We start from the raw sequence: 14,598 nt of genomic DNA on the forward strand, positions 1-14,598 counted from the left end.
CAGAATACTCTGGGTGTCCCTGGAGTATTATGACCCCAAATATGCCTCTTGCCTATTTCACAGGGATGACAACAAACCATATTTACTTAAATCACTTTTGCTGCTGGTTTTTCAGTCCATGACAGCAGCTGCCTTCACTCTTGCAGTCCCAAGCCACCCACCACTGTTCCCACATTTGGCACATTGTTCTGGGATCAGAAAGAGACACTCAGCATCATTAGCATGGCTGGGCACCTTCTGGCCTCAGAGCAATGTTCCCACAGTGACAGCATCATGTCTCTGCAGTGATGAGATAGCAGCACTTACACGGTGCTGAGCTGCTTCCTGCCCCCGCCACTGTGGGCACGTCACTCTGAAGCCAGAACAAGGTGCCCAGCCATGCTAACAATGCTGAGTGCCTCTTTGGGATCCCAGAGCAATGCACCAACAGTGAGGACAGTGATGTGTGGCTTAGGACCACAAGAGTGAAACAGCTGCTGTGGTTGCTGTGAAATGACTGAAAAACCTGCAGCAAAATGTGAATTAAGTAGATGCAGGTTAAGGGGTAGAAACCCCAAATCAGGCTTGGACATTATGAAGACAGTTTGGGGGGTTTGAGCCTGCATCATGTAAACATACGCTGAACCTGGGGAAAGTTAGGGGTATTTAGTCAGTATATAAAAGGCCCTAGATAAAGGAGACAGAGCTTGACTTTGCACTCATGGGGTTACATGGTGATTGGGGATCAGTGAATTGTAACATTGCACAACTGAATCTGCAAAGAAATGTGAAATGCCTGATTGTAAGGTGCACTGCACACCTACATTGGCAACCCACAGTGAGCCTCTGCAGTGTGCAAAGGCACCAGAATCACAATGGTACCATACACACAACTTTTCTTCTTCAGTCTGCAACTAAATACACAGTTACATATCAGACAAAAATGTCCAATTCCTTCTGTAGGGGCATTATTATTATTGTTATTATTATTATTATTATTATTATTAATTTAATTGATTAATAATTTGTTTTATTTATATACCGCTATTCCAAAGATCATAGCGGTGAACAGCAAGTAAGCTAATTAGCAAGTAAGCTAATTTGCCCCCAACAGTCTGGGTACTCATTTTAGCGACCTCGGAAGGATGCAAGCCTGAGTCGAGCTTGGGCCCTTTTGCTGGTCTTGAACTCGCAACCTTGTGGTTTTGAGTAAATGGCTGCAGTACAGGCATTTAACCACTGCGCCACCAGGGCTCCTATTATTATTATTATTATTATTATTATTATTTTGCAAGCTCAGGCTTCCCCACTTACCATGTATGTGATAAGACCTGGACTGGAGGAATAAACGCATTTTGCCAAAACCTATCTTTGATGTAGCTACATCATGCATAATATACTCATATAAGAGACGAAACTAGATAACAGCCTTTATTATGAACAAAAAATCAAAGGCATTGTGACTTTGCACATTTATCATCTTACTTTCATTTAGTATCTTCAAGAGGTAAATTGTTTTAGAAAGCATATTTAAGCTAATGTAGATTAGCTTTTCATAGCATTTTTCCATTCAGCTGTCAGCCTTTTTAACAATTTAGAAACAGTACATTAAAATCACAAATTTTATATTATGTTGCTTTCAAGCAAGAGCTTAAAGATTATATATATATATATATATATATATATATATATATATACATACACATACAGCCCATTACTGTCTTCAGGTGGTTATGCAGTTTGCTCTAATTGTTTCTGATAAACTACATATCCCACTGAGCTCTTTTTTGCAGGAGACAGTCAGGGACTTGCTCTTTTTCTTGTTGGACACAGACAACCCACTGATGTGAAAATTCATTGACAAGCTCTAAAAACAATTATCACATGTTAGAATTCTTACTTGAATTGATGATTTACAGCTTAACTTTGAACATGCCTATGAATGAATAGTTCCAGCATTTGGCTTTAGAAACTTATCTTAAATTGTATCAGACCAGGGTTAGGCACCCGCAGTCCTCAATGTATGGTTGGATTACAAAGTCTCTCCTGCTTAGGCAACATAGTCAACACTGAGGGCTGTTGGGAGATGCAGTCCAACAACATCTGGAGAGCTACAGTTAGTCTAATATTAGATTAAAACAAGTAGGAATCATATGGATCCTAGATATTGTTGGACTACAACTCCTAGTATTCCTCACCGTTGACTATGTAGGATAACACTGCTGTGACTTACAGTCCAACAGCATGTTTCTCAGCTATAGACTAAAATGTGAGGCACTGGGATCCCTTCAGAGTTACAAGGAAAGAAACTAGTGAACCGGGTGGTCCACCAAGATACCTTGAAGTATCAGTATCAGTTGCCAGTGTTTCATTCATTGTCTTTAACAAATGCAATAATTGTAGGGTTTAGAAAAGTTAGTTTTTTGAATGACAGCTTCCAGAATCCTCCAGCAGCATTCCACACTATCTGGGGGATACTGGACAATGCCATTCAAAAAACTAACTTTTCCAGGCTCTGAAAGGCCCACTTTTCTCTATTATACAATCGTTTATTCCTCCAGTGGGAGCCCCATTGCTGTTGAACTGAATGTACTATGGTGCTTAGAATAGATTTTCTTCTGCAGCAGTGAAACCAATTTTAGGTTCTTGCAGAACACCACACTGGTAGGGGTCACGTTCCGGCAAACTTTTTAATAGACAAGGCGGCTTGTACCCCACAAAATGTTCTTTCTGCCTGCAGGATTACTGCTGTGTAAAAGGTTTTACACGGTGGCTGGGTTAGTTAGGGATAGTCATGGTCTGCAAAACAAGCCAAAGCTTGTAAACTTACATTTCATTTTCACCTTCTTTATAGCACAAGTTGTGGGAGTCAGTTGGGCTGTAAGGAAAATGAAAACAGGCTGCAAAGAGAGTAGCTGTTGCTGCTATAAAGTTTGCCTTTGGAGTACAAAAACAAAAATAAAGGAGAGTAGGAAAGGCAGGTGGCAGAAAAAGAAGAGGAAATGGGGAGAGAATGGGGAGATTAGTTTGCAACAAAATGCAGCAGGAAGTTATGGTTTTACTGCTTAAGTTATTTTTAGTTTGTTTAGTTATTACTTTGTTTTTCATGGTGGGTTTTAGCTGCCGTGAACATTTTTTGTGGAAAGACAGGATAAAAATTAAATGAAATAAACAGAAAGATAATTAAATATTTTAAATATTAGTATAGCATTGATCCCAGGCAAAGTGTCTGTAGCCGTCTCCTGTACTGTTTCCATTTCACTGAAGTTGTACTGAGGCAAGATAGAGCAATATGCTCTACCTACCTGCTTAGAAGACCCTTTTGTAAGTCTGAATGCATACAATAGGATTTTTGGGGGAGTGGGAGATGTGTTTTACTGGATATGTAAATAATTCAAAAGGGAGCCAGATTACAATTTGTCATGTCTCGGTCAAAGCAGCTTCAGAATATACTCCAAGGCACTGCAACCCATTAAACATGCTAGAATTGCTGCGAACAAATTGATGCAAGTTGACTTCTCTGTGTTAGAAATGGTCCTATGAACCAGCTGAAATGAGTGATGGCTAAGTGGATTTTAAATGTCTGCTAGTAAGAAGTGATAAACTGAACAAGAAATCTTTGACTTCCCCTGCTGCTGTGGCACAATTCCACAAAAAGTCATCACTGCTACCATTATCAAGGAAGAAAGTAGCTGAACCATGGGCAGCCTGCTTCTGCAATACCTCTCTTGGAGGTGGATCCTCAGAACCAAGATATTCTGAGAAAGCTGCCTTGGAAAATTAGCTATTCAGTTTCAGTTATTATTTGGAACTTTATAAATGTTCCTTGGGAGGTTACAGAGTTTCCCATGGCACACACGATTTTCAAAGCCAACCTTCTCAGGACACTATAGCTTTGAGGACACACAAGAAGCACAGCATTGCAGAAAAAAACTGCTGAAAACTGGAATTTTCTATACCTTCTCCTGTATTTGTGCCCCTTTTACTCCTGCTGTCGTTGCATAGTGTACTATGAAACAAAGGGCACCAACACAAAGATTACATCATTTAGACATAAATCCAATTGCTACCCCAACATGAGCAGAAATCAATGCAAATTCTGTAAGTCAAAACTTAAGTACATTCCATTGTTTCAAGGGCTCTTCTCTAATTGGAACTAGCATTTGGATTTAGGACCCACAAACCCCCCCCCCCCCCACCCACCCATCATAGCCAATGTCCATACTAGATGGAAGTTCTACTTTAAGTTCTCTGAAAGAAATAGTTGTTCTAGGCTTGGTTTCCTACTGATCTGATATTTTGGTGGCAAAAATAAGTAATTGTTTAATGTCAGACACAGTGGGAGTCAAGGCACTGTTGATGCAAGGAAAGACCAGAAGGCCCAAAGACTCCATGAGATCAGGTGTTACTAGACCTGCTCTGGTCTACTGCGGTTATGAGATGATCATGTGGGTCTCTGCGGTCCTTTCCTTTGGTCAGAGTCAGATATGAGCTTGGAAACGTTCCTTTTTTTAAAAAATGACAGCTCCCAGAATCCTCCAGTCAACATGACCACAGCAGTTCTCAGGGTTATAGTAGAAACTTTTGCAAGTTCTGTGTTGGATAATGATGGCATATGTTTGTTTGTTTGTTTATTATTACATTTGTATGTCGCCTTTCTCTCAGAAAGGACCGGCAGATGGATTTTCCCTTGAATAATTCCCTACACGCAGTGCATCACTTGAGGTATGTGGGGAGTATGGAGTGCACCAGGTGACATCCTAAGAGGGGGTAACACCACTGCTCTTTAAACATCTACCTTTAGACAGAAATGGTCTGTGGCATTTACCTGTGTCCAATTAAAATGCTGAAGATATTGTGTGAGTGAGGTGAGGCTCAGTGGGAGGAGAAAGGAGAGGATCCAGGTTTATTTTTTTAAAAGAAAATTTAGAATTCCCTCCAAAAAAATAATTATTAAAAAAAACTCTTTAAAAACATCACATTTTACCAAATTTTCACTTTAAGCACATTCAACTATGTACATGTAAATACATTTACGCTGTGTGTATGATATTGTAATTTAAAAGTACAATTTTAAGTGTATTAGTTATTTACGCCACAACTATTGCCATTACATTCAGTGATATCTGGGAATTATAGTTTATGAGTAACGTTAGTACAAACAACATGACTAAGGGTTCTGTATGGTGTGGTGTAGAAGGTGGTCAATGGGGGCTTGACACCATGAGTTACCACACCGGGTGACAGTAATCCTAAGAATGCACTGCCTACACAGCCCACTGCAAGTCTGAGTCTCACCACACTTCTACATTTCTATAGGTGAGTTCAGATCTCATCAAGCAAAGATAAGAGGCAAACATCAAGAACTCACCATGAAGCAGGCTATCAAAAAAGAAACCCCTGAGCAGTATTAAAGTAAAATATTGGTTCCACTTTCCTCTAGGGAAGCATTCTCTTTAGGATATAGTACTTTTTACAGAAGGACATAAAAAAGGATAAATTCTTCCCCTAAGGAAGGAAGACTGGGGACACTGAAAATATGTGGAAAGTCAAATCTTAACCAAGAGAGATGTTTTCAGTCTACCTATAAGTCAGGAAGAGATGTCAATTTGAGACGCACAGGATTAATTGCAATATGAAGAATAAAACAAAAAAGGAGACTTTAAATGACTGGAATAAATAGTTCTTCCTAAAGAAAGACTACCTACCTTTACTGCTGCTTTGTATTTCAACATGATCTGATCACCTAAATTTCATGCCATTTTTCACTTGAAGAATTAGAATCAGCTCTGCAGGTTCTAATGCAAATAATCAAAGATTAGGCCATAAGAGTTTGCTTGAGAAGCTGGAAGTCCAGTCTTTCAAATCATGCATTAATATTCTTTTATCTGAATTTATAGGATAGATGGGAATCATATAGCTCCCCAGATATTGAAGTTTATTACACAAGCCCCATTCTAGCCCATTTTTGCCAAGACTGCACTAGTAAAGGCAACTGGATGCATACTGTTTTGGCCCATTCCATCTCACACATCTCTGCAATAATGTGACAGGGCCCTTGTGCTCTCTTCTGCACTCCTCTCTAACCCTATGTCAAATCCAGAATGGATTTCAGGTTTTTAAAATTTAAAATTTTATTTTAATGCAATTTTACATGAGGACTACAGTTATAGCAGAGTGTTTGGGAGCTTATTGAGGGGTTTTCCCCATCAATGACAAGGTGGTATCTAAGAACGTGTGGAGGGGAAGACAGTGATGAGATGGAGATGGCATCATGTAATAAGTGCTGCTTAAGGCACTATTTTCTAGCTTTAATGGTGGTTTAAAAGCTGTGTGTGATAATGTCCATTGTTGCATTGCAACATCCATTATTCCTCACTGTTACTTATGCTGTGAACTTTGTTGAAATTGCAGTCCAACAACATTTGGAAGGCCATATGATTTTCTCCTTGATAGGCTCCTTAGATTGGCTGAGTGGGATCATGTATCTGAATAGATGACGAGTATTTTACCATCTCCACCAAGTCATTACAACACTCTTTCCCATATCTGGATCTGTGGGGGCAGGTCTCTAGCTCACAGGACATAAATTTATAGCATCAAATATTCTACCCATGAAATACTGCCGAGATCTGCAGATGGAAATCCAGACAGGATGACTGTGGGCACATATCATTCCATTTGTGTGTAATGTGTTTGTCACATGCCTTAAAGTCATTCCCAATTTATGGTGACCCTTAGATAAATCTATCGCTGAGTTTGCTTGGCAAGATTTGTTTGGAGGGATGCCACTTCCTTCCTCTGGGGGAAGGATTCAGCCTTCTCATAGACTCAGCCAATCTGTGGGGCTTGGGCAAAATCACTGAGTGGGTTTCCATGAATGAGTAGAGATTTGAATACTCGTCTCCTAGTGTCCTTGTTCAACACTCAAACCACTACACCACACTGGCCTCTTGTGCGCAACGGATAATGTAAATTAGTAAGGGTTAACTAGACTTGAAGGCATACAGCAACAATAACAAAACTAGACTAGCTGGTTGCTAATATAGACCTTGACTTGGCAAAATGAATAATTTAGTTAACATGCCCACTTTTCAAGGGATTTAATTTAAACATATAATCCAGAGTGCCTTCTGTTATTCAGTTATTGTATAAAGCATTTTTCCAACTTTGTGCCCTCCAAATGTATTGAATTACAAAGCCATGTTGTCTTGGGAAGGTAGAAAGTACAGTGGATCCTTCGTATCCTTGCCATCTGTGGATTTCAGCATCTGTGGATGGCAAGTCCTGGTTGTCCCTAATGGGGGTACATGCATGTGGCTGTACTGGGGGGGAGCGCACGCCACATTGCCATTAGGAAAATGGGACTGGAAGTCCCGCAATTTTTGGTATCTGCAAAATACCAAAGGTCTGACTGTTTTGTGCTACAAGCAGTGGTGTGACTAGGGTTGGCGTGACCTGGTGCAGCACCTCACGGTGTTACCTGTGCATTGACCTCCTCCCATACTACCACCACCACCACCACCACTACTACTACTAATTTATTTATATTTCCCTGCGGATTGAGGCGGGGTTACAACCCAATAAAAACATACAAATACAATTAATAAAAAGAAATAAATCTAATACAGTACATCATTAACAATAATAATATCAATTAAAAGCTAATTTATCATAGTGCAACAGTTTTATAACAGTAGAATTGCACAGAATCATAGTCAAAGACAGGCCCACCGGAAGAGCTCCGTCTTGGCTGCGTCCAAGGTGGTAATAAGACGGATCTCTTCTGGCAGGCCATTCCCCAATTTAGGGGCAGCGGCAGTGAAAGTTCTTTGGGAAATCGTGCCCAATCTAGTCATTTGTATTTCCAATAGATTCTTCCCAGATGTTCTGAGAGTGTGGGACGGAGTATGTAGGGAGAGGCATTCCTGCAGGTAGCTCAGGGCCAAGCCATGAAGGGCTACACAGCTGCCTTTCTGCTCTGCAGAAATTAGGCCAATAACTACCTGTTGGGCTTTCTGCCATGAGGGCTGGAAAAAAAGTAATGTTTTTTGTACTAATATTTTTTATAAACTGTAATTCTCATATGTCACAGAATATAATGGCAATAGTTGTGACAGTAACAACTAGCAAAATGTAAATTATGCCTTTAAATTACAATATCACACACACAGCCTAAATGTATTTTCATGACATGTGATTAAAGTGAAAATTTGGTAAGATGTGATGTTATTAAAGAAAATGTAAAAAGAGTAAAACAATTTACAAAACCCAGAGGAGACTCCTTTTTCCACCCACTGAGCTTCACCCCACTCAGGCCATCTCTTTCAGTGAGCTGCAGACATTTGGGGAGCAGTCGTGTCACCCCCCCTTTTAGGGTATCACCCTGTGCAGCCCACACTCCACTCCCCCCCCCCCCACCATGATACTCTTATCTGGAGATTTGGGGAGACTACTTCAAAGCATACCCTAATTTCCTCTCCAAGGTCCTGAAGTGCTTGAGATAGTAACAACTTATTTTTTATAGCTGGCCCTCAGTATCCATGGATTCTGCATCCATGGATTCCACCATGCACAGCTTGAAAACATTTTTTAAAACACCCAAAAAGCAAACCTTGATTCTGCTATTTTATATAAGGCACACCATTTTACTACCCCATTGTATTTAATGGGACTTGAGCAGCCACAGATTTTAGTATCCACAGGGAGTTTTGGAACCAAACATCATTCTGATTTTACATTATTCTCATTACTGAAGCTTCAGTTGAAAGATAAGTTAACGGCAACTGATTTGTATGCATATATGGAGCACATATACTATGCCAAGTGAACAAACGAGCATGTGTTAAAGCATACATGCTGTCCCTGGATTGAGCTCATAGAGGATGAATTTGGAGCCAAAAGTGAGTGGATCAGAAAAGTTAACTGCAAGGATAAAAGGTTTGCTTCACCAGATTTTCAGATCATTTTGCATTTCCTGCCATGCCTAGGGATGTTTTGAACTCCGTCCAAATGATCCAGAAAGTGCAATGACTTCAAGTGTGTATTCCTTTCCCTCTTCCCTCCTTTTCACACAGGAGTGATTGCACTCGTATGTGCCAAGGACGTAGCTAGGATTTTAGGAAGGGGGGGGGGGGGTCCAGACTAAGTGCCACCATTATAATGGGGCTTGAGTGCGGCGGCGCAGCAGCACACACCATTCATTTTTCTCATGGAAGGGGGGGGGTCCGGACCCCAAGAACCCCCCCTTGGCTACGTCCTTGTATGTGCAATGCATAGGGCAGAGTCAGTCATTAACATGCTTGGTGATATATTAGCCATTTACCATTTATTTAATGCCAGCAGTGTAGTTGGTATTGTACACACTGCACAGATGCAATACGGCTCCTTGCCAGGCAGCTTACAAAGTAAGTATTTACTTCTAATTCTGCTATCTTTGACTTATATAAACATGCCCTTAGGTACATTCAGCATAATCTGGAATCTGAAAGAGATGGTATCTGTCTGCTGTAAAGCTCAAAGGTACATGTAACCTTTTCAGACAACAACATTTTAAATGTGGTGGTCACCTCACGCCTATAAAAAGTTCTACTTCATGTCTTATATTGCTTAGAGACATGCCAAGCACAAATATTTACCTCAGAACCAGGAAATCTGACCTATTTAACTTTGGGGAAAATAGTGCTAGCTGAATTAACACAGAGATAATAATATTGAACAAGGTAAATGTCACCAAGTGCACTGTTTTCATCAGAATCAGTATCTTGCTTATTACTCTTCCATTTAAAAGGGCTTCTGCTTATTATTATTATTAACCTTTATTTATAAAGCGCTGTAAATTTACACAGCACTGTACATATAATCTTTTTAATTGGACGGATCCCTGCCCTCAGGCTTACAATCTAAAAAGACACAACACAAAGGGAGTGGGGGTGGGGAGGGGGCATCTCTAGTAGGATAATATATATAAAATACATAGCAATACAGGAAATGATTCAATAAAACAGGGAAGAAAAGATCATCAAATAGCTTTTTAAACTGTATTTGAGAATTTAATTGACAACCCTTTATTCCATCCTTTTTAAAAATCAAAGCTGGCAATTTGTTTAGCAACTGTGATGTTGTATGTCTGACCCACAGCACTGCAATTCACTTTTAGGGTCATTGTGCCACTGCAGTGACCAAATGCCCCTCCAAAACCTACCTTTTAAGCCACACAGCCATTTCCAAGTTGTTGGAGAGCAGGAGGGTGAGCAATGATTTGTTCAGTCCTCTTCTCATACCTGGGTGCACCGCAACAAAAAGAGGGCTGGCTGCATCACTTGTCCAATGCTCCAGAAACTTGAAAATAGCCATGTTGGGGCTGTGAGGCTTAAAACATAGATTTTTGGGGGGATATAGATCACAGCATGGGGGACATAGCTACATCTGCATAGTTGCATCTCATGATACAGGAAATGTATCACAAATGTAGAACTAGACCACAGACATTTAGTAGAAGGTAATGACCAGGAAAAGAGTAAAGGGCCACAGGGGAACTCACATGTACAGTTGAGACATTTGAGGAAGGACATGATATATATCAGCTATGTTCATTTGCTGTTAGAAACTTCAGTGAAAGTGTTTGCTTTTGAAAGTCATGTTGGACTTCAAAGGAGAAAAACTTTGAAACATCGTTGGGGCAAATAATAGGTGCTGGCTATAATTTTAGTATCCTGCTATGAGCTTCTGGAGCGGCTAGAGATCTAATAAACCACAAGATTTGTACAAAGTAAGTCCATCCAGTTAGACAGATCAGGTTAGTGGGTGATGGGAAAGACCTCTGCTTGAACATGTGGAGAGTCACTGCACATCAGAATAGTTAATATTGGCCCAATATGGACCAATTTTATGACTGAGTGTAAGACATCTTCATAATGTTCATAGAGATGCCTCATAGAGAATATTAAACAACTTGTACACTACACAGGTATAGCACTACGATCTCAGTTTGGTTCCATGGCTGATCCTACGAAATGCTGGGATTTGCAGTTTAGAGAGGGGCATTTAGAATTCTCAGCCAGATAACTCTAGCACCTCACCAAATTACAAAATTCAGGATTCCACTGGATGTTTTTATAGCAGTTAAAATGGAATTATAGTACTGTAATCGAGTAATATGAAGGGCCCCTTGTTTATCCTTTTCTTCTCATGAACAGCACCAAGATATTGCTTGGTAGGAATATCTATGTCAAGGAAAATATCTGCGATATCAATACCAAATGCTCATGTTACAAAATCAAGAATTAAAATCACTGATTTGATTGATTGCTTAAGACTAGTCTCCAGTAAGGCCAACATCAGCCTGGGAACTTTAGTCTACATGGCTGTCACATGAGCACAGAGCCTGCCCCTTTGCAAAGACCTTCATGCGCACATTATTAATACTAATTGATGTAACAGCAACATTTAGCTCTCCCAATCAGACCTTTCCTGCCAGCTGGTCCATCTGCAACAAAAATACCCAGTGCTCCAGTTATGTGCTTTCCTTGTTTTATTTCATAAGCTCTCAGAAGATGCTCTTTCTATGTACACATCAGTCACCTTTCAAAACAGGTAATGATTGTTCTACAAGGCAGATCCTTGCATCCTGGGAGTTTCTGCTTAGGCCCAGGGTATGCATAATTTAGCATTATTGTGGTGATCAGACAGCAAAGGGCACGCCATGAAAGAAAAATGAGAAGCGACATCTTCATTCATGTTATCTGATGCAAAGGACATTTTCCCTAGTTACTAATTAGTAGAAGGAACAGATGCCCAGAGAGCTATAAAAATAAATGTCCCACATTCATCAGGAGGCTTTAGATTTCTTGCATCTTTCATAATATGGCAATCAAACACACACAGGCAAAAGTGTATTGTAAGCCATTAAGGGTGAACAAAGACATACTGCCACCAGGTTGTTAATAAAACTTTCTTTCCCTATTATACAGCCTAATCCCAGCCTGTCTCTCTAATGTTGTTTGTTATATAGATCTGTTCCCTCTCTCCCTCCACACTCCAAAATCAAGCTAAGACAGCTCAAAACATATTTGTTTGTTTGTTTAAATATTCATATATCACTATCACTCGAATTTCTAATGCTTCTAAAGCGGGGTGGGCTGGATGCACTCTAAAGGCACACATATGCTTCCTCAGGAATTTTTGCCTTACCATAGCTGACAGTGCTGCCATCACTAAATTTGTTGTTGTGTGCCTTCAAGTTATTTCTGACTTATAGTGACCCTCAGGCAAACCTAACATGAGGTTTTAGTGGCAGTTTTCTTCAGAGGGGGCTTGCCATTGCCATCCTTTGAGGCTGAAAGAGTGTGACTTGCTCAAGCTCACCCAGTGGTTTACGTGGCCAAGTAGGGAGTTGAACCATGGTCTCCAGAGTCATAGTATAACGCTCCAACCACTACAGCATGCTGGCTTTTACACACATTAATATATTTACATAAAAATGTCCCCCCCCCCAATCTAACCCACTCACAAACCACACTAAACCAAACCAAATAACACAGCTACAAAAAACCCTGCAAAGAATAACATAAAATAACTAACAATGCTCCGGGGTGAAACAGATGGGTTTCCACCTGCTTTGAAAGCAGAGCATTTAGATGACGTATGCCTCCAAAGCAGGCAGAAACCAGATTGAAGCTGCGCTCTGGGGCTAAAAACCAGAGCAAAAAGAAGCCACGATAGTCTGACTCAAGCTGGAAAATTAGCATCTTTGATGCTGCATATAAACACACGGATGCGAGAGAGGTTTTGAAGGAACAATCTATCCTAACCCTAACCTTAAAGCTATATATAAACACATTGGTGCAGGTGCACATTTAAAAAGGACAAAACCAGCATACCTAAGTGGTCTGGGTGGCAATGCAAAAAAGTGAAAGTGTGACACCACCAATGGATATAAATACAACATACACAAACCAGACAGTTCAAGAGGGAGCATGGGGTGAAGGGGACATGTAGGGATACTCTCCATGATTGTGCTTTGCCAGTGTTTTATTGGGCACACCGATGCTCCAATGCCTTGTACACCAGTGGAGGATCACAGGTGCAACTGTGTAGCTGATCAAAGGGGCGGCCATCCAATGGGATGGCATCTAGGCAGCAGACAGTAGCCGGAAGTGTGTTTGAGCAACAGTGCACATGCATGGTGGGGAGGTGACAAGAAAAATTACCCAGCAGCACAGCTTGACAGCATGCTGTGCAGTCAGGCTGTGCACATTTTGGCTTCCTTGGGAGCAACCAATGTGGAGAGCAGGGGTTCAACTCGCTTCCGGAAACTGCAGGTTTCAGATGCTTTTTCCTGCCCATATGTTCCAGTCCTTAGTTGACTTCCCACCCTCCAAACTCAAGAATATAATGTTAAATGTTAATTATAATGAACCTCTCTGTAGCACTAACACCATTCATTGCCACTTCCGACCTAAAGTATAACATAGCTCTAAGCAATCATAATCTTCATTTCTTTCTTTTAAATACAAAACAAAAATAATTCCCAATCTTTTAAAATTTTGTCTAAAGATTTCTCTTTAACCAATATTGCTAACATCCGTTTCAGCCATTTCAAAGATTCTTTTAAAATAAAGTATGTTTTTCTCATCTGCCTCAGAAATGGAACTGTGGTCCCAGAAATGCAAGTCTACTTGTAAACTCAGAGGGAGCACATGCTTTGTCTTAAAAGGGTGCGTGTGTGTTCATGTTCCTAGGCCCTTGGAACTTGTCCACCCCTGAGATAAAATCACAAATAATAAAGAACACAATGTAGAGCATTGGCAGATAAAAGACACCCAAGGGAAATAATATAGAGATTTTCAGTGGTCTATCCCAAAGGTTTGCTGACAGAACCAAGTCTCCAAAGGCACCTAAATAACAACCGGGGGGGGGGGGGGATCTATCTCCAGGGACAGGAGTGTAGCTATAGTGGAAGCAAAATGAAGACATTGCCCTCCCATACGACTTTTGGTCTCAATGACAGAGCCAGTTCAGTGTGATGGTCTCAGTGCTGGATTATAACTCTGGAGGCAAGGGTTTGAATCCCCACTCAGCCATGGAAAGCCACTGGACAAGTCATATTCTCTCAGCTTCAGAAGGTAAAAACAAACCCTCTCTAAACAAATCTTGCCAAGAAAACCCCATGATAGATGTGCTTTACAGTTGCCATAAATTGGAAATGACCTGAAGGCACACTACCACCACAACACCCAATTATATGTTCCTTCATACCCACATTTCTAGCATTGCAGGAAGTGATACACAGAGAAGATTGTCGCACCGGGGTTAAAACGTTCCCCCGTGCGTTCTAACTGGGGTGAGCACGGAATGTGACGGGAACACGATGGGGCCCAGAATGCTATTTTACCACACAGTGGAATGCCGCCACCGCCGCCGGGCATTTCCATCGTGTTCCCATTGAGTTCCAGGGGACGCCATTTCTGGGAACTGTTTCAAAGCGTCCCCAGAAATGGCGTCCCCTGGAACTCAATGGGAACACGATGGAAATGCCCGGCGGCGACAGCGGAATTCTGCTGTGCGGTAAAATAGCATTCTGGGCCCCATCGCATTCCCGTCATGCTTCGTGCTCAC

General features: G+C 40.9%; 1 protein-coding gene across 2 annotated transcripts in view; it reads right to left on the reverse strand.

Annotated features, from left to right (window-relative positions):
* The window catches only part of LOC149311325 (5-hydroxytryptamine receptor 1E-like), a 59,140-nt gene that overhangs the window by 5,431 nt on the left and 39,111 nt on the right, over window positions 1–14,598 (reverse strand). The window contains exon 1 of one of the 2 annotated variants that reach the window (XM_089528545.1): window positions 5,688–5,767. The exons of the other annotated variant lie outside the window; for it this stretch is intronic. The gene's annotated coding sequence lies outside the window, so the exon portion shown is untranslated. Of the gene's footprint in view, window positions 1–5,687; window positions 5,768–14,598 lie in introns of those variants that run through there. 2 annotated transcript variants of the gene reach the window in all.

This window comes from Sceloporus occidentalis, unplaced genomic scaffold (assembly GCF_023333645.1).
Source record: "Sceloporus occidentalis isolate IW3139 unplaced genomic scaffold, rSceOcc1.0.p SCAF_6, whole genome shotgun sequence".
NCBI classification, from domain to species: Eukaryota; Metazoa; Chordata; class Lepidosauria; order Squamata; family Phrynosomatidae; genus Sceloporus; species Sceloporus occidentalis.